The sequence below is a fragment of the Zalophus californianus genome, chromosome 5 (genome assembly GCF_009762305.2).
Source record: "Zalophus californianus isolate mZalCal1 chromosome 5, mZalCal1.pri.v2, whole genome shotgun sequence".
Classification (NCBI taxonomy): Eukaryota; Metazoa; Chordata; class Mammalia; order Carnivora; family Otariidae; genus Zalophus; species Zalophus californianus.
In genome coordinates this window covers 87,671,700-87,696,826 of record NC_045599.1, presented here as the reverse complement: position 1 = coordinate 87,696,826, position 25,127 = coordinate 87,671,700, and the positions used below count along the sequence as shown (strand labels likewise).

Genomic DNA, 25,127 nt, shown 5'->3' with positions numbered 1-25,127 from the left:
TTAATGAAAAGTTCAATAAATTTTTTGAATGCTCAGACTATTTGTTCTTTCCTGAAAAGTGAAGGCAGAGGATGTGCTAACTGCCATCTAGTAAAAATAAAAATGCAGTGACAATGTAAAACACCTGTGACCTAGAAACCAGCTAGTCTAGTTCAGTTCATCATGCAGAAGGCACTGAAAGAAAGCACTTATTTCTCCTTGGGTGTAGCATAAACTTCTATCTCACAAGGCTATTCTTAACTGGTTGCACTGAATACTAATCTTAACTACTGAGATTTAACCATTTTGAAGTTGCTGGGGGAGGAAGGAGAAACCCTCCCTCCTTTCCCTTTGATCTTTCAGTGAAGAATGCTATTTGCCGGTACTTAATTACTTAATACACAAGCCTCCATGAAGCACAATATTTATTTGTCGCCCTACTGTTTTAAGTGTGTTTTTATAGACTGTCCAAAAGCAGTAATTTTAGTACCCCTCAGGCTCCTGGGAGTTTTAAATGATCCAAGCAACTCTTGTCAAGATTTCCTATGTTTTTGAATTCTTCATCAAGGACATCCTGAAAAACAAAATAAAGTATTCAATTTGACAAGCAAATATTCACCTGTATCATCGCTTAATTAAACAATTCATACTCCTCTGAATTGCATTAAGTTATGCAGGTCTGGACTCAGCTTTAAATGTCCACATACAACATACCAGAGATTTGGCTAAGTGTTTGAAATTTAGATACTACACACAGAAACACGTTACCTTAAAATTTCAAAAATAAGCTACGAACAGGCCACGCTATTTGCTGTTAGCTTCACCTTGTTGACTACAGATGTTGCAATACTAATACTAATTAAGTTAACACCGACGAGAAAAGGAACCCCAATCTAGAAAGATAAAATTTGCATTAGGAGTAACTGCTTTAGGACAGAACTACAAGGTAGCATCACCCTACCTTAGGTCACCTTTGTGCTCTCAGTGTTCAGCTGGCAGCAGTCTTTGCTTCAAGCATCCAGCTTTCACCTGCACAAAATTTAAAAACCGTTAAGAAAAACTACACACACCTCATGTTGGCAAACTCAAGAGCACAGGTGTAAACTAATGTAAAAGCATCAACTGTTACTTATGCAGCTCCTACACCAAAAATACCAAACTCAAGGGCAGGAAAGAGCTGCAAAGTGTTTAGTTTATGCCTTTTTTGACACCACATTCACTAGTTTCCAAAAGTGAACGGGCAACACAAAGGCTACAAGAAAAGCGCATAAGGATTGCTCTATCTATGGCACAAAGTTGCTGACCCCATAATGAACTGTTCTGTGGGTTAGAGCTGGAAAGGGATTAATTCCAGCTGTAGATTTTCCTTTACAATTCAAACCCCAAACTAGGTAACGAGAACTGCAATTTAAAATATTTTACGTGGTTAAAACTTTCAAGCTGCGAGGCAACTGGTTTTTCTTGCACTAACATGCAAACTCACCTGCAAAGTTGAGGACACTCTCGCCGAGTTCTGCGTCTTGAAACAATTATCAAGATCTAAACCTTAAACGGCAGTTTACTCCTACGCTGACTTGATCTTAACTGTGATGCCGTGAGGCCTTTCTCTTTCACACGAAAAAATTCCCTGCTTATATGAGTATCTCCCTGACACTCAGCCGATGACCAATAAAATCAAATGCACTCAAACCCATCCATTTCCCATTTCCTGGCGTGGGTACGCAGCCTGGGAGCCGCTTCGGAGCCTCCTACGGTCCACTGGCAACGTGGCCGAGGCCAGGCCGCTGCCCTCCGCCCTCCGCCCTCCACGGACTCAGGGCACGGGATCCTCGGGGCCGGCCCGGCTGCGAAAGGCGTCTCACCACCCTCAGGGCGACCGAGCGCCCCTGCCCGGCGCCCGGGCGCGTTAGGGGCCAAGAAACCGTGCACGCCGAGGTCCCCGCCATTCCGGAAGACGGAGAGCAGCTCCCCGGTAACCCGGCGCAGAAACAAGAAAGGCCTCAGACCTCTCCCACAATGCTTTTCTACGACTGGAAGGACCCACTGTCCGGGGGGCGCGGGGAGGACGGACTGTACCACCGGCCGCCGCGCCCTCGCGAGACGCCGCCGTGTGGCGCGAGGGCGAAGTGCGCAGTGATTGGCCGTGGGGCGGGGCTCCAGGGGGAAAGAAGACAGAGGGGCGAGGGCTTGTGGTTTTCCCTTTGCGTTGTGCGACGAGTCCCTTCGCCCAGGAAGGTTTTCTCCCGTGTGGATGTGCATCCACCCCGCGCCCAGTGTTGGGAGCATGTGGTCAGCGCTGAGCTGCGGGTGTAGCTCAGAGGACTTGAGACCTCGTGTTCTTCAGTCTCCGGCTGAGGAAGAGTAAGGTCCTTCATTCAAAGACTAGATTTGTAGGGTACTTACTAGCTTCAGGCTCTGACCTCAGTGCCTGGAAATCAGGTGTGAATGAGCCCGACAGGCGTCCTGGCTTACGTTCTAGTTGGGCCAGAAAGGCACTAAACAGGTGATAGAAACAATGCGAACCACAAATTACATTTTCAGTGTTCGAACTGCCACAAAAAAGTAAAAAAGAACAAGTTAAATTAATTTCAGTAGTAACTTAACATGTAATCAATATAAAATCATTAATGATTAATGATATATATTAATGATATATTTTGCCTAAAAGTCCGGTGTATATTTTATACTTCCAGCACATTTCAGTTCAGACTAGTCACATTTCCAGTGCTGAGAAGCAGCGGGTGTGGCTGGAGCAGCCCGAGGAGCGCAGAACGGCCTAAGATGCAGCAGAAGAGACAGGTAGGAGCAAATCATATGAGGCTTTCTACTTGCGGTAGGAGTTGGGATTTTATGCTGAAATTTTAGAGTTGATTAATTATTACCACAGAAATAAAGCAGAGGTTGTTAATTGGCTTTTTGCCTGATAACCCTAACGCATTGAAGGAATAGAGACTGCAGTGAGATCTGCTGTGTGATAGCCAGGGGGTCTCCTTGCTCCTGTAGGTCCTAGCAGAGACTCATCAAGAGAACACATCCCAGCACCTTTACTCGTTTCTTTGAAGCTAGTGAAAGAGAAAGAGAGAGAAGGAAGAAGGGAAAAAGAAAGAAAATTCAAGCCCGCAGCCCACACAAAGACTAGCCTGAATGATAACAGCAACTCGGGGACAACTGGGGACAGACAGAAGGAGTAAATGTGTAATGATCACAAGAAAGGAAATAGCGCAGACCTTTATTAGGAAGTCACTGTAACATCTGGGGGAGAAAAGGTTGGGGAAGGAGGATACCTCTAGGAGTATAATGTCAAGACATTGAATGGTACAGTGTGGGGTTTATAACAAATCTCAATCTTGCCTTCTTGCTAGGGAACAGTGAGGGAGAGAAATTTCCCTTGGGCTGGAGCAGCCAGCAGACCTGGGTTTAAATCCAGCTCTGACACTTGTTCTCCTAGGCAAATAACCACCTCTTTGAGCCCCAAGGTTCCTCATTTATAGGATAACTATACCCATGAACCACATGTTAGTTTAAAGAATTAAGAAAGTCTTGTGGAATCATCTAACACCGTGTAATGCATAGTAACATACAACAAATGACTCTCATGAGCTTGGCTCTTCCTCTTGTCTATTCCTGTCCCAGGTGTGGAATCTTCTTGGGTTGAGTTCTTAAGGAAAGGAGAAATATGTTGATGTTTTTCTTTTAATGGCTTGACATTTTTGTTCCCACCTTACACTTTCCTATTCTCCCCTTTATATTTCTTTCCCAAACTCTGGATGGTTCAAGAGTAGACAGAGGGGAGGCATTTGTTCCAATTATTGGATGAGTGTTGGTGTCAGGAAATCCATTCTAAATTCTTCATCTTTCTGTCTACTTCAAACTCACACAGCCTGATAAGGAAAATCCAATAATTAAACCAAGGCAAGCAGCATGGACAAAAGAAAAATGTAGAGGATATTTTCTGCCTAGTTTTCCCACCACCTTTGCCTACTGGGGCTGAGGCGTTACGTAAGGACGTGCAAGCTGCGTGTGGTGTTAGTGCAAACATGGAACAAGCTGGGGTTCCTTGTGCAGTAGGCAGTAAGCATGGTCCCCCAAAGATGTCCACGTCCTCATCTCCTGAGCCTGTGGATGTTTCATTATAGAGTAAAAGAGGCTTTTCAGATGTGATTAACGTTGGGGACCATGATATGGAGAGAGAAAAATTGAAGAGGAAGGCAGAAGAATTAGAGATGTGGCAGAAGAGAAGGCAGGAGAGGGACTCAACCTTCTATTGCTAGCTTTGAAACTGGAGGAGGAAGATCTTTGAAGCCAAAGAATACAGTTTCAGCTCTAGAAGCTGGGAATGGCCTTCTGCTAACAGCAAGGAACCAGGGACTTCATTTCTACAACTGCATGAAACTGAATTCTGCCAACATCCTGAATGAGCATGGAAACAGACTCTCCCCTAGAGTCTCCAGAAAAAAGTACAGCCCTGCTGATGCTTTGATTTTAGCCAGTGATGCTCATGCCAGACTTCTGACCTACAGAGGTGTGATCATAAATTTGTGTTGTTTTAAGCTGCTAAATTTGTGTTAATTTGTTGGCAGCAAGAAAAAAAGCAACACACCCTGTAAGGGGCAGAGTGAGAAGTGAGCTGTTTTTCTTACCCCACTCCTTCTTGCCCCACTCCAGTGTTCTCATCAGGAACATAAGATTTTGCAGATAAGCTATGCACATTTCATTCTAACCATATAGAGTCAATATTTGTTATGGTGGGTGCTATAGATCCAAATTAATATCCAATAGATACTAAATAATTTGAATACTTTTTATAATTTCAAGTCATCTGTAAATTTTGGGGGGTTTTCTTCTTAAAAAATCATATTTCCTACAGAAGCTTATTTCTTCCTAATTCTTGTGTGAGTGTATGTGTGTGTGTGTGTGCGTGTGGCAAAGAACGTCCAAACTAGGGCCTCTAGGACAGTGTCTAATAGGGAGATGATATTAGACATCCTTGCCTTGTTTGTGATTTTATTTTATTTATTTAAAAAATTTTATTTATTTACATGAGAGAGAGCGGCAGAGGGGGGAGGGTCAGAGGGAGAAGCAGACTCCCTGCTGAGCAGGGATCCCGATGTGGGGCTCCATCCCAGGACCCTGGGATCATGACCTGAGCTGAAGGCAGACGCTTAACCGACTGAACCACCCAGGCGCCCCTTGTTCATGATTTTAAAGGAATGCTTTTGAAGTTTCAGCACATATGTATGATGTGGATGACATTTTTATGTATTTCCTATTGTTCATCAAGTTAAGGGAGTTTCCATATATATCTAGTTTGCTAATAGTTTTTTTAATCATAAATGAATGTTGAATTTTATTAGATGTTTTATCTGCCTCTGTTGAGATGAATGTATTTTTTTTCTTATAATTTGTTCATGTGAATTGCATTAATGCAATTTCTTTTTTTTTTAAAGGTTTATTATTTTAGAGAGAGAGAGAGAGAGAGAAGGCAGGGGGAGGGGCAGAGGGAGAGGGAGAGAGACTCTTAAGCAGACTCCGCATTGAGCCGGACACAGGACTCCATTTCACTACCCTGAGATCATGACCTGAGCCAAAACCAAGAGTCAGATTCTTAACCACTTAACTGATTGCACCATCCAGGCACTCTGCATTAATGCATTTTTCTGATGTTGAACCAGTCTTCCATTTCTGAAAGAAACCAAATTTGTCATTTCAAAAAATATTGTTTAGAATTTTTGCACTTACATTTATGGATGAGATGGGACTGTGGTTATCTTTCTCATCCTGTCTTTGATAGTTTTGATGTGAAATTATACAGATACCTACTTAATATTAGTAATTTGTTTCTGAAAATCAGATGTTCTGTGCAAAAACCTTAACTGGGAGCCTATTTCTTTTTATTTTAAATGGTATAATTGTAATAAGTTACTTGTTAACCCAAACCAGTTTACTAAAATGTAACTATAATATGGTAAGCAAACCTCTATAAAATAACAAAGTTTAACGTTGGGATGTAAATATTCATAACTTTGCTTCCTGAATCACTAAACAATATAGTTAACAAATAGTTGCTTTGTCAGCAGTAACATACTCCCTTTCATTGTTACTGCTTTTCTGCTTGCTTTTCTTCCTTCTCCATTGAATTCCTTAACACTTTCTCAACCTTTTTAGTTCTTATTCTATACAACTAGGGAAAAAAGGGCAATATGAAATATGAAGGGCACTGTGGAAATGTGACAGAGAATGATTCACACTGAGGATGATATTTTAATGTTTCTTTTATCACCAGTAGCATTTATATGGAATATCCCCTTCATTGATATTCAGGATGCTTTTTGATTTGTTGACATGATGTGAACATTTTACCAAATGTTTCTAATGCAACTCAGGGCATTTATTTCCTACACTTTTGTTGTTGTTATTGGTAAAAATGTTATATTGAGTTTGGGGTGCTAAATAAAATATTTCCTACATAAATCTCAGTTGAAATGTTGTTTTGAGAGATATGTATGTTGTATGACATTGGAGAATTAAATACGAGAGGGAATTTACTGGGAAAACATCAATCAGGGAAATGTTCTGTGGAGTATGCCTGAAATGGCTTTATGAAATTACTTGGGTAACTTTTCCTCTTTTTCTCTTCTCCAAAAAATTTAAGATAATATCAGAATTAATTTTTTTAATTTAAAAAATAAACCACATACTTTTAAAACTATCTGGGTCTAGTATTTTCTTTGTGAAAAGAAGTTAAACTACTGATTCACTTTCTTTAATGGTTATAGGACCATTCAGGTTTTTTCTTTAGTTATGTTTGGTAAGTCTTCTTTCTAGGAACATGTCCATTTCTGCCATGTTTTCGAATTTGTTGGCAGAAAGTTGTTCATTATTCTTAGTATTTTTCCCTCATACCAACCAGTTCTCTGACTCTTTGACATCAACTGGGTGTCTAGTAGTTCCCTGGAATTAGCATCAGACCCCACAGGTTAGGAGCTCACTCCCACAAGCTGTCCCCATTTCATTTGCAAGCTGCTTTGGGGTGGCCAGGCTACTCACACTTTTGCCGAGCCAGAAATTTGAGGGTTAACGTGACCCTCCCCCCACCGCAGGTTTGATAATTCACTACAATGACTCAGACTCTCAGAAAATGCTTTACTTACTATTACCAGTATATTAAAGAGGACACAACTCAGAAACAGCCAAATATAAGAGATGACTAGTGCAAGTTACGGTGTTGGGTGGAGCATGGAGCTTCTGTGACCTCTCTGGGCATGCTACCCTCCCAACACTTAGATGTGTTACCTAACCCAGAAGCTCCCTGAACCTCCTTGTTTAGGAGTTTTTATGGAGAGTCCACTACATAGACATGATTGGTTAAATCACTGGTTATTGGTGACAGAGCAAAATTTCCAACCCCTCCCACTTCTCCAGAGATGGGCATGGGTGGGTGGGGCTGAAAATTCCAGCTCTCTAGTCACATGGTTGGTTCCTTTGGCAAGCTGCCCCAACCCTGAAGCTACCAAGGGAGACCACCAAGAGTCACTTTAATGACATAAACTTTGTTCTTTCTCAAGATTGCTTTGGCTATTTGGGGTCTTTTGTGGTTTCATATAAATTCAGGGTTCTATTTCTGTGAAAACTGCCATTGGAATTTTGATAGGAATTGTGTCAAATCTGTAGATCGCTCTGGGTGATATGGACATTTTAGCAATGTTAATTCTTCTAATCCGTGAGCACTGAACATCTTTCCATTTATTTGTGTCTTCTTCGACTTTCTTTGTCAGTGTCTTACAGTTTTCAGTGTACAGGTCTGTCACCTCCTTGGTTAAGTTTATTCCTAGGTATTTTATTCTTTTTGATGTAATTGTAACTGTGATTGTTTTCTTAATTTCTCTTTCTGTTAGTTTTGTGTATAGAAACACAACTGACTTTTGTATAATGATTTTGTATCCTGCAGGTTTACTGAATTCATTTATTAGTTCTAAGTTTCTTGGTGGTCTTTAGGGTTTTTTATATATATTATGTCATCTGCAAATAGAGACGGGTTTTTTTCTGTTTTGATTTGGATACCTTTTATTTCTTTTTCTTGCCTAATTAACCTAGCTATGACTTCCAGTACCATGTTAAACAAAAGTGGCAAGAGTGGGCATCCTGGTCCTGTTCCCAGAGGAAAGGCTTTCAGTTTTTCACTGAGTATGATGTTAGTTATGGGCTTGTCATATGTGGCGTATATAGCATATGGTTTCATTGTATTGAGATATGTTCCCTCTATAGCCACTTTGAGAGTTTTATCATGAATGGCTGTTGAATTTTGTCAAATGCTTTTTCTGCATCTTTTGAGATGATCCTGTAATTTCTATCCTTCATTTTGTTAATGTTGTATATCGTATTGATTGATTTGCAGATGTTGAACTAGCTTCACATCCCTGGAATAAATCCCACTGATCATGGTGTATGGTCCTTTTAATGTGCTGTTGAGTTCAGTTTGCTAATATTTTTTTAAAGAATTTTTTCATCTGTGTTCATCAGGGATATTGGCTTATAATTTTCTTTTCTTTTCTCTGGTTTGGTATCAAGGTAGTGCTGGCTTCATAAAATGAGTTTGGGAGTGCTCCTTTATTTTCTATTTTTCGGAAGATTTTAAGAAGGATTGATATTAATTCTTCTTTAAATGTTTGGTAGAATTTACCAGTAAAGCCATCTGGCCCTGGACTTTTGTTTGTTAAGAGGTTTTTGATTACTAATTCAATCTCTTTACTAGTAATTGGTCTGTTCAGATTTTCCATTTCTTCTAATTCAGTCTTGGTAGGTTGTATGTTTCTAGGAATTTATCCATTTCTTCTAGGTTGCCCAACTTGCTGTTGTGTATTTGTTCATTGTAGTCTCATATGATCCTTTGCATTTCTCTTTATTAGTTGTGACATCTCTTTCATTTTTAATTTTATTTGAATCTTTTTTTTTTCCCTTGGTGAGTCTAGCTAAAGGTTTGCCTATTTTATTTATCTTTTCAGAGAACCAGCTCTTAGTTCCATTGATCTTTTCTATTGTCTTCTTAATCTCAACTTCATTTATTTTTGTCCTGGTCTTTCTGTCCTTTTTCTACCAAGTTTGGGCTTCATTTTCTTTAGTTCCTTAAGGCATAAAGTTAGGTTGTTTATTTGAGATCTTTTTCATTTCTTACTGTAGGCACTTACTGCGGTGAACTTCACTCTTACAACTGCTTTTGCTGAATCCCATCAGTTTTGGTTGTTATATTTCCATTTTCATTTGTCTGAAAAAAATTATATATTTGGTGAGAAAGCACACGAGCTGGAGGAGAGGGGCAGAGGGAGAGGGAGAGAATCTTAAGCAGGCTCCACTCTCAGTGTGGACCCCAGTGCGGGGCTCAGTCTCACAACCCTGAGATCATGACCTAAACTGAAATCAAGAGTTGGACACTTAACCAACTGAGCCATCCAGGTGCCCTTGTCTGAAGATATGTTTTATTTATCTTTTAGTTTCTTCTTTGACCACTGGTTACTCAGTGATATGTTGTTTAATATCTACATATTTGTGAGTTTTCCAGTTTTCTTCTTATAATTGATTTCTAGTTTCATACCCCTGGAGTTGGAAAAGGTGCTTGATATGATTTCAGTCTTCTAAATTTATTAAGACTTTTTTGTGGCCTGACATATGGTCTGTCCTGAAGAATGTTCCATGTGTGCTTGAGAAGAATGTGTATTCTACTGCTTTTTGATGGAATAGTTCTGTAAGTGTCTATTAAGTTCCTCTGGTCTAATGTGTAGTTTAAGTCCACTTTTTCCTTATTGATTTTCTGTCTGGATTATCTATTCACTGATGAAACTGAGATATTGAAGTCCTCTACTATTATTCTATTGCTGTCTATTACCCCCTTTAGTTATGTTAGTATTTTTTTTATATATATATCTTGATTCTCCTATGTTGGGTCCACAAATATTTACAGTTGTCATATCCTCTTCTTGGATTCGTCATTTTATCATTATATATGACCTTCTTTGTCTCTTATTAGTCTTTCTTTGTCTTCAAGTTTGTTTTATCTGATACATCTACCCTTGCTTTCTTTTCTTCTCCAGGTTAAGGAGTATTTTTTTTCTATCCCTTTACTTTCAGTCTATTTGTGTTCTTAAAACTGAAGTAAGTCTCTTGTAGGCAGGATGTAGTTGGGTCTTATTATTATTATTATTATTAATTTTATTTTTAAGTAATCGCTACACCCAATGTGGGCTTGAACGTACAACCCTGAGATCAAGAGTTGCACACTCTACCAACTGAGCCAGCCAGGTGCCCCAGGTCTTATTTTTTTTAGATCTAGTCTATGCTTTATCTTTTGATTAGATAATTTAGTCCATTTACATTTAAAAGTAAATATTGATAGGTATGGACTTACTGCCAGTTTGTTCATTGTTTTCTGGCTGTTTTGTAGTTCTTTTGTTCTTTTCTTGCTTTCTTCCTTTGTGATTTGATGCTTTTCTGTAGTGGTATGCTTGGATTCCTTTCTCTGTATCTTTTGAGTATCTACTGTAGGCTTTTGCTTTGTGGTTACCATGAAGCTTATATAAAACACCCTAGAGTTATAACAGTCTATTTTAAGTTGATAACAAGTTTAGTGCATTTAAAAACTACATTTTTACCTCCCTGTTTCATGTTTTATATTTTCGATGTCATAATTTATATCTTTTTACATATATATCCATTAACGGATTATTGTAGTTACAGTTATTTTCTTACTACTTTTGTCTTTTAACTTCATGCAAATTTATAAATGATTAACCCATCACCGTTACATTAGATTATTCTGAGTTTAGCTATGTATTTACCTTTACTGGTGATATTTATACTTTCAGATGTTTTCCTGTTCCTAATTAGTGCCCTTTCACTTCAGCTTAAGGAAGCACCTTAACATTCTTGTAAGGCCATTGTGGTGGTGATGAACTTCTTAAGCTTTTGCTTATCTGGATAACTCTTTATCTGTCCTTCAGTTCTGAAGGACAGCTTGGCTAAGTAGAGCATTTTTGGTTGGCAGTTTTTTCCTTAAGCACTTTGAATATATTGTGCCACTCTTTTCTGGCAGAAGTTTCTGTTAATAGCCTCATGGGGTTTCCCTTGTATGTAACACGTTGTTTTTCTCTTGCTGCTTTTATGATTCTATTCTTAGTTTTAACTTTTGACACTTTAATTATGTGTCTTGGCATAGGTCTTCTTGGGTTCATTTTATTGGACCTCTCTGGGATTCCTGGATCCGAATGTCTTTTTCCTTCCCCAGGTTAGGGAAGTTTTCGGCCATTATTTCTTCAAATAAGTTTTCTGCCCCTTTCTCTCTCCTCCTTCTGGGTCCCCATCATGCAAATATCAGTCTGATTGATGATGTCCCATAAGTCTCTTAAGCTGTCTTTAGCCTCTTTTTCTTTTGCTCCACTGATTGGATGAATTCCACTGCTCTGTCTTTGAGTAACTGATCCTTTCTTCCACTGCAGTCAGTCTGCTGTTGAACCCCTCTATTGAATTTTTCACTTCAGATTTTGTATTCCTTAGTTCTGTGATTTCTGCATGGTACTTTCTTGTATTTTCTATCCCTTTGTTAAAGTGCTCACTTTGTTCATGAATTGTTCGTCTGACTTCAGTGAGCATTTCTATGACCATTATTTGAACATTTGGACTCTGGTTTATCACGTATTTTTGTTTCATTATGTCTTTTTCTGATATTTTGTTCTTTCATTTGGAACATATTCCTCTGTTTCTTCATTTTTCTCGACTCTCTGTGCTGGTTTCTATGCATTAGGCAAAACAGCCACATATCCTAATGGTCTTGTGTGGGAAATGAACCTTATCATTCAACCCTGCCCTAGCTATTGGCTGTCTCTCAAATCTTTGTGATTGTCTAAGCAGTCTTGTTTGTTCTTAGTGACTCTCAGTATTGAAGATGTGGCAAGCCCTGCCAGTGTCCCAGAGGGGAGGATCTGAGTCAGCACCTAGATTCAGGCTTATTGGCAGCTGGACCTTCAGGCAGCAGCTTTTATTTCTTTTTCTTTATTTTCTTTATTTATTTTTAAAGATTTTATTTATTTATTTGACAGAGAGAGAGAGAGAGGGAACACAAGCAGGAGGAGTGGGAGAGGGAGAAGCAGGCTTCTCACCGAACAGGAAGCCCGATATGGGGCTCGATCCCAGGACCCTGGGATCATGACCTGAGCTGAAGGCAGATGCTTAACTGCCTGAGCCACCCAGGCACCCCACGTAGCAGCTTTTAAAGTATGCAAATACACCTCTTTCAGGAGAAGACTGGGATATGGGTATTTCTATCTGCGGCCTCATCAGCGCTGTGCTCTGAGGGGATGGCTGGCCAGGAACTGTTTCTCTGTTACATTTTTGTGGGACTGCAAATGTCAGCCCTACTGGCCACCAGAGCCAGGGGCATTCTTTGGATGGCAGCCACAAAAACTGGGACCCCAGATGTATACACAAGCTCTTTTCCTGGAAATATTGGCAACCTGGAGTGAGGCAGCAGGAGAGCACAGAAGTGGTGCCTACCAACCTCCCTGGTCTCTGGAGAGTATTATAGTCAGCCCCTGTTGTGTGCTAAATTAGAAGCCTACCATACAGGCTGTAGCTATTAAGATATGCAAAAAAGGCCTCTTTCACAGAAAGACTGGGCATGTCCTCTACGTTCTTTGGGTCTGTGCTGGGCCCTAGGGGAGTTTGCTATAGTGAGTTCCTACCAGCACTTTAAGAGTTGTCTCTTAGTTTTCTATAGCCTTGTTGGTCTCATGGATGCAAGCCCCATTGGCTTTCAAAACTAGGTGTTTTGGCATCCATTTCTCAGATGAAGATTTTAAAAGTTGGGGAACCAGATGTAAAATCTAAACCTTTCACTCTTCAGTGAGAAGTTTGGAGTTGTAAGTTCCCCCCTGGCTGTATGTTGTGGTATCAGGTGTGGGGTTTATGGTGAGATTATTAGCCTCTCCTCTCAGTTTGATGTGTGTCTTTTCTCATTTTACACAGTGTGTGGGAGCCACTCAGGTACAGAGGCACTTGTACTATATGTAGCTGTAGATTTGGTGTGTCCGTAGGAGGATGTGAGGTCAAGAGCCTCTTATATTGTCATCTTTTTTTTTTTTTTTAAGATTTTATTTATTTGACAGAGAGAGACACAGTGAGAGAGGGAACACAAGCAGGGGGAGTGGGAGAGGGAGAAGCAGGCTTCCCGCAGAGCAGGGAGCCCAATGCGGGGCTCAATCCCAGGACCCTGGGACCATGACCTGAGCCGAAGGCAGACGCTTAACAACTGAGCCACCCAGGCGCCCCTTATATTGCCATCTTACACCTGATCCCTTTGTTAATTGAGTTTCTAATGTCAATTATTAGAAATTATTTTTCTGGGATTTCTTTTGGTTCTTTTTCAAAGATATAGGTTATTTATGATATCTTTTGTTCCTTTGCAATGTACCCTCTTTTATTTCTTGAAATATATTAAACATACTCATTTGATATTCTACAGGTAAAAAAATTTGCCTAGTCTAACTCTGTTTCAACTCACTATCACTTGTCTATTTTCTCATGGGTTTGTGATTTTTTTTTTTTAATTTGTGGTAACCATTTGGGTGTGTTCTTCTAGAAAGGATTATATGTTTGTTATTTCTGGGTATTTGGGGCACTGCTAACCTAGGAATACTCTCAGACTGTTCTAGCCACACCACATAAGATAGGATGTACCCTATCCTACATGAACAGAGACTTGTGTTAGTAAATTTCAAGGGAGACTAACCCCCCCACCCCGTTTTATCCTTCTTCATAATACTTAGGCTTATTATTTCTACTGATTTTCTCTGTAGGGTGAATACTCGCCCCCCCACCCTGGCCCCCCGTCACATAATTCACTTACTAAGGATGTTGCCTTTCATGGGACACAACCTTATGCATGGGTCATGCATGGTAAGTTCTGTTTCCTACCTTGCCCAGGCCTCATGTCTTATCTTCTAACTCCCATATTGCTCTCTGAAGTTTAAGTTCTAAGCCACCAAGGATAGATAAATATCCTAAGCAAATGCTAGCTCCAGAACTTACTTTGGATTCATGCTATCTTTTACCTGTGGCTTCTAAGGATTTCCCTTATTTTTTCAACCAATTCAGCCATTCATTTAGAATGATATTTAAAAAATATTTTATCCAAGGCTGGTGTAGCCACTCTGGAACAGTATGGAGTTTCCTCAAAAAGTTAAAAATAGAACTACCCTATGACCCAGCAATTGTACTACTAGGTATTTATCCAAAGATACAAACAGTGATTCGAAGGGGCATATGCACTCCAGTGTTTATAACAGCAGTGTCCACAATTGCCAAAATATGGAAAAAGCCCAGATGTCCTTTGACAGATGAATGGATAAAGAAGATGTGGTACACACACACACACACACACACACACACACACACACACACACACACAGGACTATTACTCAGCCATCAAAAAGAATGAAATCTTGCCATTCACAATGATGTGGATGGAACTAGAGGGTATTATGCTAAGTGAAATAAGTCAGAGAAAGACAAATACCATATGATTTCACTCATGTGGGATTTGAGAAAGAAAACAGATGAACATAGGGGAAGGGAAGGAAAAATAGAATAAGATGAAAATAGAGAGGGAGGCAAACCATAAGAGATGCTGAACTCTAGGAGGGGGGGAATGGGGGGTGGGATTACTGGGTGATGGACATTAAGGAGGGCACTTGATATAATGAGCACTGGGTATTATATGCAACTGATGAATTACTAAGCTCTACCCTAAAACTAAAGAAAAAGAAAAATAATAATACTTTATCCAGCATTTTTAATTATTCTGAATGAGGAGGTTTCTCTGCATATCTCTCCTGCCATTTGCAGGTACAAAACACCTTTTGAGTTTCTTCATCAATTTGTTCCTTGAAAAACTGTCCAGCTTAAGTACATCAGAAGAGCTTATCACTAATCCTGCTTTTTCTACTAATAACCTATGTGTATAGGTAATAATTCTTCCCAAAATAATTTATAATTTACAGCAATTCTCACCAAGTCTCTTTTCTAAAGTAACTTGGTCAAATTTTTTGGGAACCTAACAAAATTATTCTGAAGTTCTTATCTGGAATAAAAAACTGATGAGAATAGCCAGAGCAGTTTAGAAGAAGAATAGTAATGGTGGAGGACTAACTCCTTCCTTAATATTAAATATTAAACTTATTCTAATATTAAATATTAAGCCATATTTTAAACTCTATAAGATAATTAGATCAGTATGGTAATGGCATAGGTACTCGTCTATCAGTGGAATGAAAGATATAACTCATAATAGTTCTGAGTATTTGTTAAATCTTGGTATGTCTTAAAGCAAACTTCCCAAATTAGCAGAGAAGGGTAGGCTTAACCCACACACGTTGCTGACAAGAGTGACTTGTCATTTTGAAAAAGAAGTTTTAATTGATGTAAAGCAAAATAAGGCCTATGAAGTTTAAAGAGTTAAATGGATGAAAAATCAAATGATAGAAGGGCTAAGTAAAATATTTGCTTGATTGTAGAAAGGACTTACTAAACTTGAAAATCAATGACTATTTCTGGAAGGTGGCAAGAAACTGGTTGCAGTGAATGATGAGGCAGTAGAGTGATTTATCTGACTTTGATCATGAGAAAGCATTACCTTTCAAAATAATATAAATAAAATTTGTTTTAAAAAATAAATGGAAGGAGTATGGAAATAATTGATAATCTTAATTTGGCAAAATTTAAAATTTCTGTCTTTAATAATTAAAGAGAAATTCCATGTATTAAATTGGCTAAATTCTTATAATAAATACAACTGTAACAAATATAATCTGTAATAATAAAATAATTCATGTTAATCCATGTGAACACTGAGAATCCAGTAGATTCAAAGGTAAAAAGAGATTTTTTACAAAAGAGAAATATGAATTCTAAAACATACCAAGAAGTGTCAGGGCCTTCAGGAATTGTATGAAAAATATTTTTGTAACACTACTGATTTCTAATAATACTATTTTACCCCTAAATTTCAAATTTGTTTTTCTGATATTTATGTGACTTTTTTTTTTTTTTTTTTACTAAAAGCTAGGCATGTCTATGTTTAGAGAGGCCTTGTCTGTTTCTTGAATTTTGTTCTTATTTTGGGAGTTATGCTTGGGCTTAAATGTTTTTCTTAGAGATTTTTCATTGTAAATGTACTATTTATTAAGCTTAATGTGTTCATATATAAATGGTGTGTTTGAGTAAGATGTGGTTTATCTTAACTTGGTTAACAAAGACTTATGTAAAATTTTCTCTGCACCACCATTTTATCGAAAACACTGACTTGTCAATGATAAGTGTTACTGAAAACTGTTAAATGAATACTAATTCCTTTATTCCTTTAGTACTAGCAGCATACCACCAGGTGGCAGTACAAGCCAAGCACAAAATCGTCACTATAGCGTTGCACTTTAACTGGAATGAAATTAGTAATGGAATATCTGTATTTGAGTAGAATCACCCCATCTTCCTAGGTGTTTTTTAAGCCTGGCTTTAAACTAGTTTTTCAGAGGTAAGGCTTTGATTAAAAAAAAAATCTGGTCATGTTGCACAGGAAAAGACCTGTTTTAATACGTTACTTTTGAGTAACCCAAAAGAACATCTTACGGATTCCAGTCCAGACAAGAATGAAACGTCTTTGAGTGGAAAGATTCTCTATACCATAGAACTGTAGGTCCTAAGCCAATCAGATAAATAAAGCTGGTGCTTTAGTCAGGAGCCAGCCTGCCAGGAAATAAACATGGCACTTGGGGTTGAATTATTCATAGACACGTTTTTTTGTGGGTTAGACAGCTCAATCTGTCTACATTTTTTTTTTTAAGTCAGGTATGACTTGATTGCAGTGCTTAGTCACATATCTGGAAATAAATAGTTGCTAGATAAAAATATATGATTTTTTATTTTCATAACTAAATGTATATGGCATGTGTTTCATGTCCATACATTTCCAAGGGTATTTTTAGAGACATCTGTTTCCATATCAGTAACTTTGCTCTTTCATGGTGCTAGAGTCTTTCTTTGAGGGGAGCGGAGAGCAGCGCTGGAGGATGTTCGGTAAGACTGGCGCTCCTGAGGGGCAGAGAATAGCTCACACAGCTCAAAATCCAAAACCTGGGATTCTAATGAGGGGCTTTAGTTATATTAATGTTGATATTTGTTTTAGCCACTGAAGGAGAATTTCCAGCTGCTCCATTAGAGATCTGAAGTCTCTCAGCTGAATAAATTAAATCCTTCCTACTGAGACAACTTGAAAGTGAGCCCCCATGGGTCTGTGGGGATCTGTGAGAAATTATGGAAAGCCCAGAAAAGGCCTGAAAATCAGAAGTGTGAGGATTCTGATCCTTCAGATTTTCAAAAGGAGAAGAAGTAATTTCAGTACACTGTGGTCTATAATAAACTGTGGTCTCAATTCTGTTTTGTCAAATGAATGATTGGTGAGTCCTTGGAAGCAGCATCACTTACTCATGAGAAGCCAGAATGTGCTTAACACCCATCACAGCAAACTTTCTTTTTTAATAAAGTGTCCAGAGCTGGGAAGGGTAGAGAACCTAGAAATCTGAATTTGAGCAAGGCACTTGGCGAGGTCTCTCATAAACACCTTTGGCTGAAGTGAGGTGTAAGTGTCATTATGTATATTGATAATTAATTGATCAACTACCAAGGTGGTGCCATTTAATAGAATGATGTTAAGTGATGTCTCTAGGGATGTCCTTGGCCTTTTTTCTTTAATCTTTTTATTCATGATTTGGATGAAGATGTGGAAGGCATTCTGATAAAATTTGAGATGATATGAAGTTAGAATAAATTAAATGGTCAAATCAGAGTTCTGAAATCTTAGGCTGGTTGAACTTGGTAAGTGTTAGGAGAATGATTTTAAAGGGAATATAGGTAAAGGCTACTACTTGCATCCTAAAATCAACAGCATATATACAAGGTAAGTCATATCTTAGCTGTAGCACATTGAGGAAAGACTTAAAGGAATATAGTTGACAGTGAATATAGTATCAATCAGCTGTATACCATGGCTGTCAGCAGAGTAAATATTAATTTAGGTTTATTATTCACAAAGTGTGGCATGGCAAAGGAGAGAGGAGATGTCTCCTCTTCAACTGGTGGGACCACCCTTGCTTCAATTCTGGGTGCTCTGTCTCAAGTGGGGCATAGGGCAGGCTAGGAACTGTTCCGGGGGAGATAAGCAAGATAGTAAGAACTGTAGAAGCTGTTATAAAGGGCATGGCTAAAGGAACTGGCTCTTAGAAAATGCAGTGTCAGAAGATGGAGTGACACTGGCTTCACATTTTGGAAGTCTGTCTTGTGAGAAAGGGATTAGACTTGTTCTGTGTTCAAATTAGAGTCAAGGGGGTGGAAACCTTAAAGAGAGAGTTTTGTGTTTCATGTAATGACTCTCTCATGGTTGGAAGCAACCCCAGAGGGGAACACACTCTTTCAAGAGATGGTGATTTCTGTGTCATTAGAGTGTTCAAGCATGGATGGGTAAGAACTTGGAAATGTCTTAGCAACTGATAGATTGTTGAGTGAATTTAAAAGTCTCTTCCAATTCTGGATTTATGGTTATTTTCTTAACCTGTTATTAAGCTAAAAGGAATCCTTAAGAAAAGGCACCTTTGAACAGTTCTTAATATTAATTTATCCCAATAATCCTAATATATTTTTTTCTTTCTTTTCAGTGTCTTTAGCTAGCAGAGGCAGTATCAGGATTTGAAATGTGACTTTTATTCCTGTTGTCTCAGTGATATGGTCAAAGCCCCAGTGCCAATATAAATACAATAGGTACCAAGTACTTCCAAATTCTAAAGAGATTACCTAAGCAGGTCATATCAAATGATTGGGTAACCAGTTCTGCCCGTTGCTCACCTCTGGGGTTGGAGTTGAAGAGTTGGTGATGAAGATTGAGAGAGTCATTGGTGTGCTGCAATATACCCATCCGCTGATGGGGAACTGCTGGGAGAATTTGACGTGGATGCCCTGGAACTGGAGAGACTCTAGGACAGTGATGCCCACTAAGAGAGACTGTGGCTAAGTTACCCATGCCTGGCAGTGGCTCGAAAGGGGGGGGGGGGCTTTGGTGGGAACAATCTTCGCTACCACAGAAGGGGCATGGCAAAGGTGTGTGTTTCCCCTAGTCCAGAAGTGGGGTTATTTCTAAGGGGACCTTGCCCAACAGGGTTGGCTAGAGGGGTGGATTGCCAGCAATCAGGGGCTGGTGGGGGAGACTATTAACAGGCAGTGACAGGAGGCCAAGGAGGAGAAGAGTTTAAAAGAATTTACTAAAGCCAGACTATTTAGGTTCAAATTCAGGCTCTGCTGCTTTTTCGCTGTGTGATCATGGACAGAGGTAAAGCAAGAAAGGAGAAGAATCTAGCCCCACAGGCCTGCATCTTAGCAAGATAGCTCGGGGGAGCCAATTTAAATTCAATAAGATTTTGGAATTTTAACAGTAAGCAAGAGACTTTTAAAATACTCAAGTAAGATTATTTTTGCAACTTAAAGGGACAGAGAGAGCTATGGGACTTTCCATTTAAGCGTTTAGAAAAGGAGTCCAGAAAGCAGGTTTGAAGAGACAGTGGAAAAAAGAATAAAGCTCCCTTCTGCTTGCATCCTGTGCAGACCAACCTAATAAATAGGTAGATTGTGGAAATGCCAGAGCCGTGGACGGATTCTGGATGTGATTTTGTCACCAAATAGCAGTGTCCATAGCAAGTCACCCTACCTCTTTGGGTCCCAACTGTCTTCACCTGTAGAAGTTCTCCTGCTTCCTTTTAGCCGTGTAGTTCTGTTTCCATTTTCCTTCACAGGCAAGGTATGTGATATATGTCATATATATATAGATACTATATATTTATATATAGTTTTATATATAAGTGTATTTATAATGCATTTATAAATACTAAGTGTATCTATGACATAGATATATATAGAGATAGATACATATATATACTAAATGTAGATACATATATATGCTAAATATACCTATGACATAGATATATTTAGATAGATACATATATAGATACATTTGATATTTATAAATATATCTCTATATAGATATATTTAGTATTTATATATATTTATTTATGCCCAGAACTTTTTTCAGAAAAGATTTCATTTAATTGAATTGCATTTTCTATTGGCATACTGATTGTGTTTTGTGCCTAAATACAGTGTTAAGGTTATCTTCTGTGTTTCTCCAGTAGTTTTCCTCTGCTAAACTTTATATAGATAAGCTTTAGTAAGAGATGGCATTTGGAGCACATATATCTTAAGAGTCTTACCCATATTAATTCTGCTGATTCAGTCTACATGTGGTTTTTATATTTTATAGCTGAAAAGTCCCAGGCAAACTAAATTGCAGGAGGTAAAAGGAATGTCAGTTAAATACAATTAAATATTAAAGAATTGCTCAGACCTCTTGGAATTCATGAAATAGTTCTGCATGTTCTTACTCATGTATGCAACAAAAAATAGACTTAGTTTGTCCTTGAATTTTAAGTCTCCTTATTACACCACTGCTCTGTAAGGTAACGTAATTATCTGTAAATTCCTGTCGGAGTCTCTGACATGCCCTGGAAAGGGTTGGCACAACCAAATCATTGCTTTAGCTAGTTTAGTTATTTAAAATTATACAGTAAGGTGTGCTTTTCAGTCCAAATGACAAGGAGACATTGATTAGAAGAACATCGTAAAATAACAAAACGAGAAGGCAACATACATCTTAATCTGTTCAGTTCTTTGCTGGAATCCCTCATTTCTGGATTGATCTCTTGAGCAACATTTTGTTATAAATTATACTAGATTGTGTATTTATTAGTTTTAAATTTTGTAAGACCTTCAGTCTTCGCACTGGTCCTGAATGAAGGCTCGAAGTTGAGCACTACACGTGTATTGTGTATTTATATACACAGCAGCATCTCTGCCGTATGCTGAGCCAGGACAGCAGTACCAACAACTGGGGCACCTGTGGCTCCAAAGCCTGTAATTTGAGGTGTCTTTGCTATTTGCGCCCAATTTAGGTTTAAATGATCTCTAAGTTTTCTTCTATCTCCACAATCCTATGGTTCAACTCACAAGAGACATCCTCTCTAAAGCTTAGGTATACATTCAGCCATGGCAGCTTAAGCCTCTAAAATCTCAGCATCCAGAACACCAAAAACCCTGTTAGAATGAAGTGAGAATATTTGTATGTTGGTAAGAGAATGGAAAGTCAAATGTAATAAAGTGCCTTTCCTTTAAAATACATGTACGTTAGTTTAATTTCCTTTGTGATCCAGGAACTGCTCCATATCATGGTGGTTAAGAGGATTATAGGGAGTATAATTACAGAGAAAGAAATAAACAAAGAGCCCTGAATTCAGTTTCTGAGGGCAGTTTATTTCTGCCTTACTGGACTATAGACCAAGTCTAAAGATCTAGGCCAGTGGTGATAAGGGGCAATTGCACACGTAATGAATTCGAGGGTGGCAAGAGCACGTCTTATTCCAGGCTTCTGGTAGTAGTATTTTTGTAACCCAGCACATTTCCTCTTCTTTCCTACTCGTTTAGTGCCATCTCTATTGCCTGCCTGCCTTTTCTTTTCTTTCTTTCTTTCTTTCTTTCTTTCTTTCTTTCTTTCTTTCTTTCTTTCTTTCTTTCTTTCTTTCTTTCTTTCTTTCTTTCTTTCTTTCTTTCTTTCTTTCTTTCTTTCTTTCTTTCTTTCTTTCTTTCTTTCTTTCTTTCTTTCTTTCTTTCTTTCTTTCTTTCTTTCTTTCTTTCTTTCTTTCTTTCTTTCTTTCTTTCTTTCTTTCTTTCATCATTTCTTTCTTTCAAGATTCTACTTATTATTTGACAGAGAGAGACACAGCGAGAGCAGGAACACAAGCAGGGGGAGTGGGAGAGGGAGAAGCAGGCTCCCCGCTGAGCAGGGAGCCCGATGCGAGGCTCGATCCCAGGACCCTGGGATCATGACCTGAGCCGAAGGCAGACGCTTAACGACTGAGCCACCCAGGCACCCCTCTACTGCCTTTCTTTACACAGGGATCAGCGTAGGACCTAATAGGGTCAGAGAGCCCCATCCATCTGGCCATTTTGAGTGGTTCAGATGTGATGCATGAGACAAGCAGGGCCGGTGAGAGCCCTTGTCTGGGACTTTCTTATAGTGGAGGCAATAGGAAAACCGGCTTTTGCTTCTGTGTTCCTAGAACTGGAAGAGTAGCTGAGGATGGCTAATTTTATCATCCTATGGAGGAAGCCTTCTGCAACTGTCAGAATGAGGCCTGCTCCAAGAGAGACGAAGAGAGGAGAAATATGGTCGTGTTGTTTGAGGTCTGGCTCTAGGTCTGTCTGGTGTTAGCTCTAATAAACCACTCCTTTTTCATGTCGTATTAGTTGGTTTGGATTTCTGTCATTTGTATCCTGACTAATACAGACTTCGAACGGAAATATTAGAAAACACCCACTTATGAAATATTACTTCATAAGCCTAAAAATACAGATGATTTTGGTATGATAATAAAAATAACTGCAATTTATCAAACATCTACCAGGTGCTAAGCATGGTCATAAGTACATTCTGTGTTCTGTTTCTTTTCTTTTTTTTTAAGATTCTTTATTCATTTGAGAGAGAGAGAGAGAGAGCATCAACAGGGGGGAGGGGCAGAGGGAGAAGCAGACTCCCCACTGAGCAGGGTGCCCGACATGGGATTCAATCCCAGGACCCTGGGATCATGACCTGAGTTGAAGGCAGATGCTTAACCGACTGAGCCACCCAGGCGTCCCTTTGTTTTATTTTCATTTAATCTCCACAACAACCTATGTAGTATATGTTATCAGTTAGCTATTACTGGGTAACTAACTCTCCCAAAATTTAGTGGCTTGAAACAATAAGAATTTATTTAACCCAAGTCTTTGGCTTGGTTGGGTGATTCTTCTGGTCTAGACCAGGTTCAGCTGATCTTAAATGGGCTTACTCATGTGTCCATAATAAGTTGGCAGATTACTGGGGACTGACTAGTTTGGGATGACTTACTCATAGGTTTGGAGTTTGGTGGTTTTTCTCAGCTGGGCCCCACAGGAGTGACTGGACACTGTGTCTGCAGCAGACTAGCCTGGGCTTGTGAGCGTGGATGTTGCAGGTTCCAGAAGAGTGAGAGAAGGTGTGAAGTCCTCTCAGGCTCAGGCTAAGCACCAGCATTTTGCAACTTCTCCTGCATCCTATGGACCAAAATACAAGGCCAGCCCTCATTCAGGGAATGAGGAAATAGTCTCTACTTTTATTTTATTTATTTATTTTATTTTATTTTATTTTTAAAGATTTTATTTATTTATCGGAGAGAGAGAAAGCGCAAGCAGGGGGAGTGGCAGGCAGAGGGAGAAGCAGGCTCCCCGCTGAACAAGGAGCCTGATGTGGGGCTCGATCCCAGGACCCTGGGATCATGACCTGAGCCGAAGGCAGACGCTGAACCGACTGAGCCACCCAGGCGTCCCTAATCTCCACTTTTAATGGGAGGAACTGGAAGTCAAAGGGAATGGATATAAGGAGGCATGAAAAAATGGGAGCACAACTAATTTTCTAAAAAAGGTATGAGGTGCATATACTTCAAAAGTTAATTTCTCAAGGTCATGTGGCTAGTAAATAGCAGAGACAGGATTTGAGCCTTAATCTTGAGACAGAAAATCTCACTCTTTCAGCATTTCTTTCTTCTTGCTGATTGACCTATGTAGTCCTGTTGTCACAATTTAGTTTCTGAAGTCCTATTCTTAGATCACTTTTGAATGACTTCTCAGTTATTAGGAAGAGTTTATTTATTATAACAAAGATATTGACTTTCTGTGAATAACCTTTCAAGGTTATTGAGGTTATTGAGCCACACTTACAAGCATTTTCATTCATATTTATACCCACAATAAAAGGAAGTTCATATTTTCATCTTGCATCATGGCTATGCCTTGAAATACCAGATGTTATTTTGGGAGAATAGATAAAATAACTTGTAGTATCTAGTAAATTCTTAAATAATACCTAGTTGTTGTGAGGAAACAATGAGTTCAGGCAAATGGGGAGCTGGAAGGTGGTGAGATCTGTAAAATGGGAAGAAGGCTATCAACAAATGGAAAAAAGGGATGGTGGACTCCAATCCTGTAGGATCCTAGGGAGGGTAATAGTGGCAGTAGCTACCATTTAAGTTGAGGAATCTTATAGCTTAGTGTGAAAGGCGACATGAATAGTCCAGAGACAGCCCTGTCCAAGGATCCTCAACAGGATAGAATATGAGGAAAAGAGACTATGTACACAGAGCCTGGGACTGCACTGCGAGGTTCAGATGCCCCACACTGTGCCTCTCCCGAAATAGTTTAGCTTAAACCCTCCTTGCATGCCTCGCTAAAAGTCTGGGTGTTATTTAATTATTCCTTTAGAACAGTCCTAAGAGTGTTGGTGGGAGGGGGTGGTCACATAGGCAACTTTGTCTCATGAAATTCAATGATTAAAATGCATGATGGCTGTGAAGCAAGGAAGTTCGGAAGAGCATAGACAGAACCAGATGGTGGGAAATGAAAGGAGATAACTGCCAGGAACTTTCTTTCTGCAGTTGAAGCAAGGACTTCTCTCAGAAGGTAACACTAGGTTGGGGCACCTGGGTAGCTCAGTCGATTAAGCGTCTGACTCTTGATTTCCGCTCAGGTCATGATCCCAGGGTCATGGGATGGAGGTCCTGGGTCAGTGGGGTGTCTGCTTAAGATTCTTTCTCCTTCTCCCTCTGCTCGTCTCCCCCACCCTCTTCCCCCCCATCCTGTCCCCACCTCAGGCATGCATGCTCTCTCTTTCTCTAAAACAAACAAAAAAAGGAAACACCAGGCAAGTAGAACTGAGCACTTGGGAACTTCTCAGAGATCATTTGGTTTGAGGTAGGACGGCTAGAACTTACATTTGGGATATAGTCATGGGGAAAGGGAGTGTTCAGATGGTTCAGATGAGACAGGAGAAGGTAAAGGAGCACAAGTAGGAGGACATCTGTGGAGTGGTAAGCAGATGGTTTTATGATTTATAAGCTGGCTATTAGGGAAAAGAGCGGTATGTATAGTTTTTAAACATCATA

General features: G+C 39.3%; 1 long non-coding RNA gene and 1 other non-coding gene across 2 annotated transcripts; both read right to left on the bottom strand.

The window, feature by feature from the left end:
• Positions 1-386: 386 nt before the first annotated feature.
• Positions 387-1,984, bottom strand: LOC113929537. The gene is made up of 3 exons (XR_003522230.1): positions 1,463-1,984; positions 941-1,008; positions 387-553 (listed from the first exon to the last, which is right to left on the bottom strand). It is a non-coding gene; the product is annotated as an uncharacterized LOC113929537 (long non-coding RNA).
• On the bottom strand, positions 1,100-1,233 carry LOC113930073. Its single transcript, XR_003522443.2, has one exon. It is a non-coding gene; the product is annotated as a small nucleolar RNA SNORA13 (small nucleolar RNA).
• Positions 1,985-25,127: the final 23,143 nt, after the last annotated feature.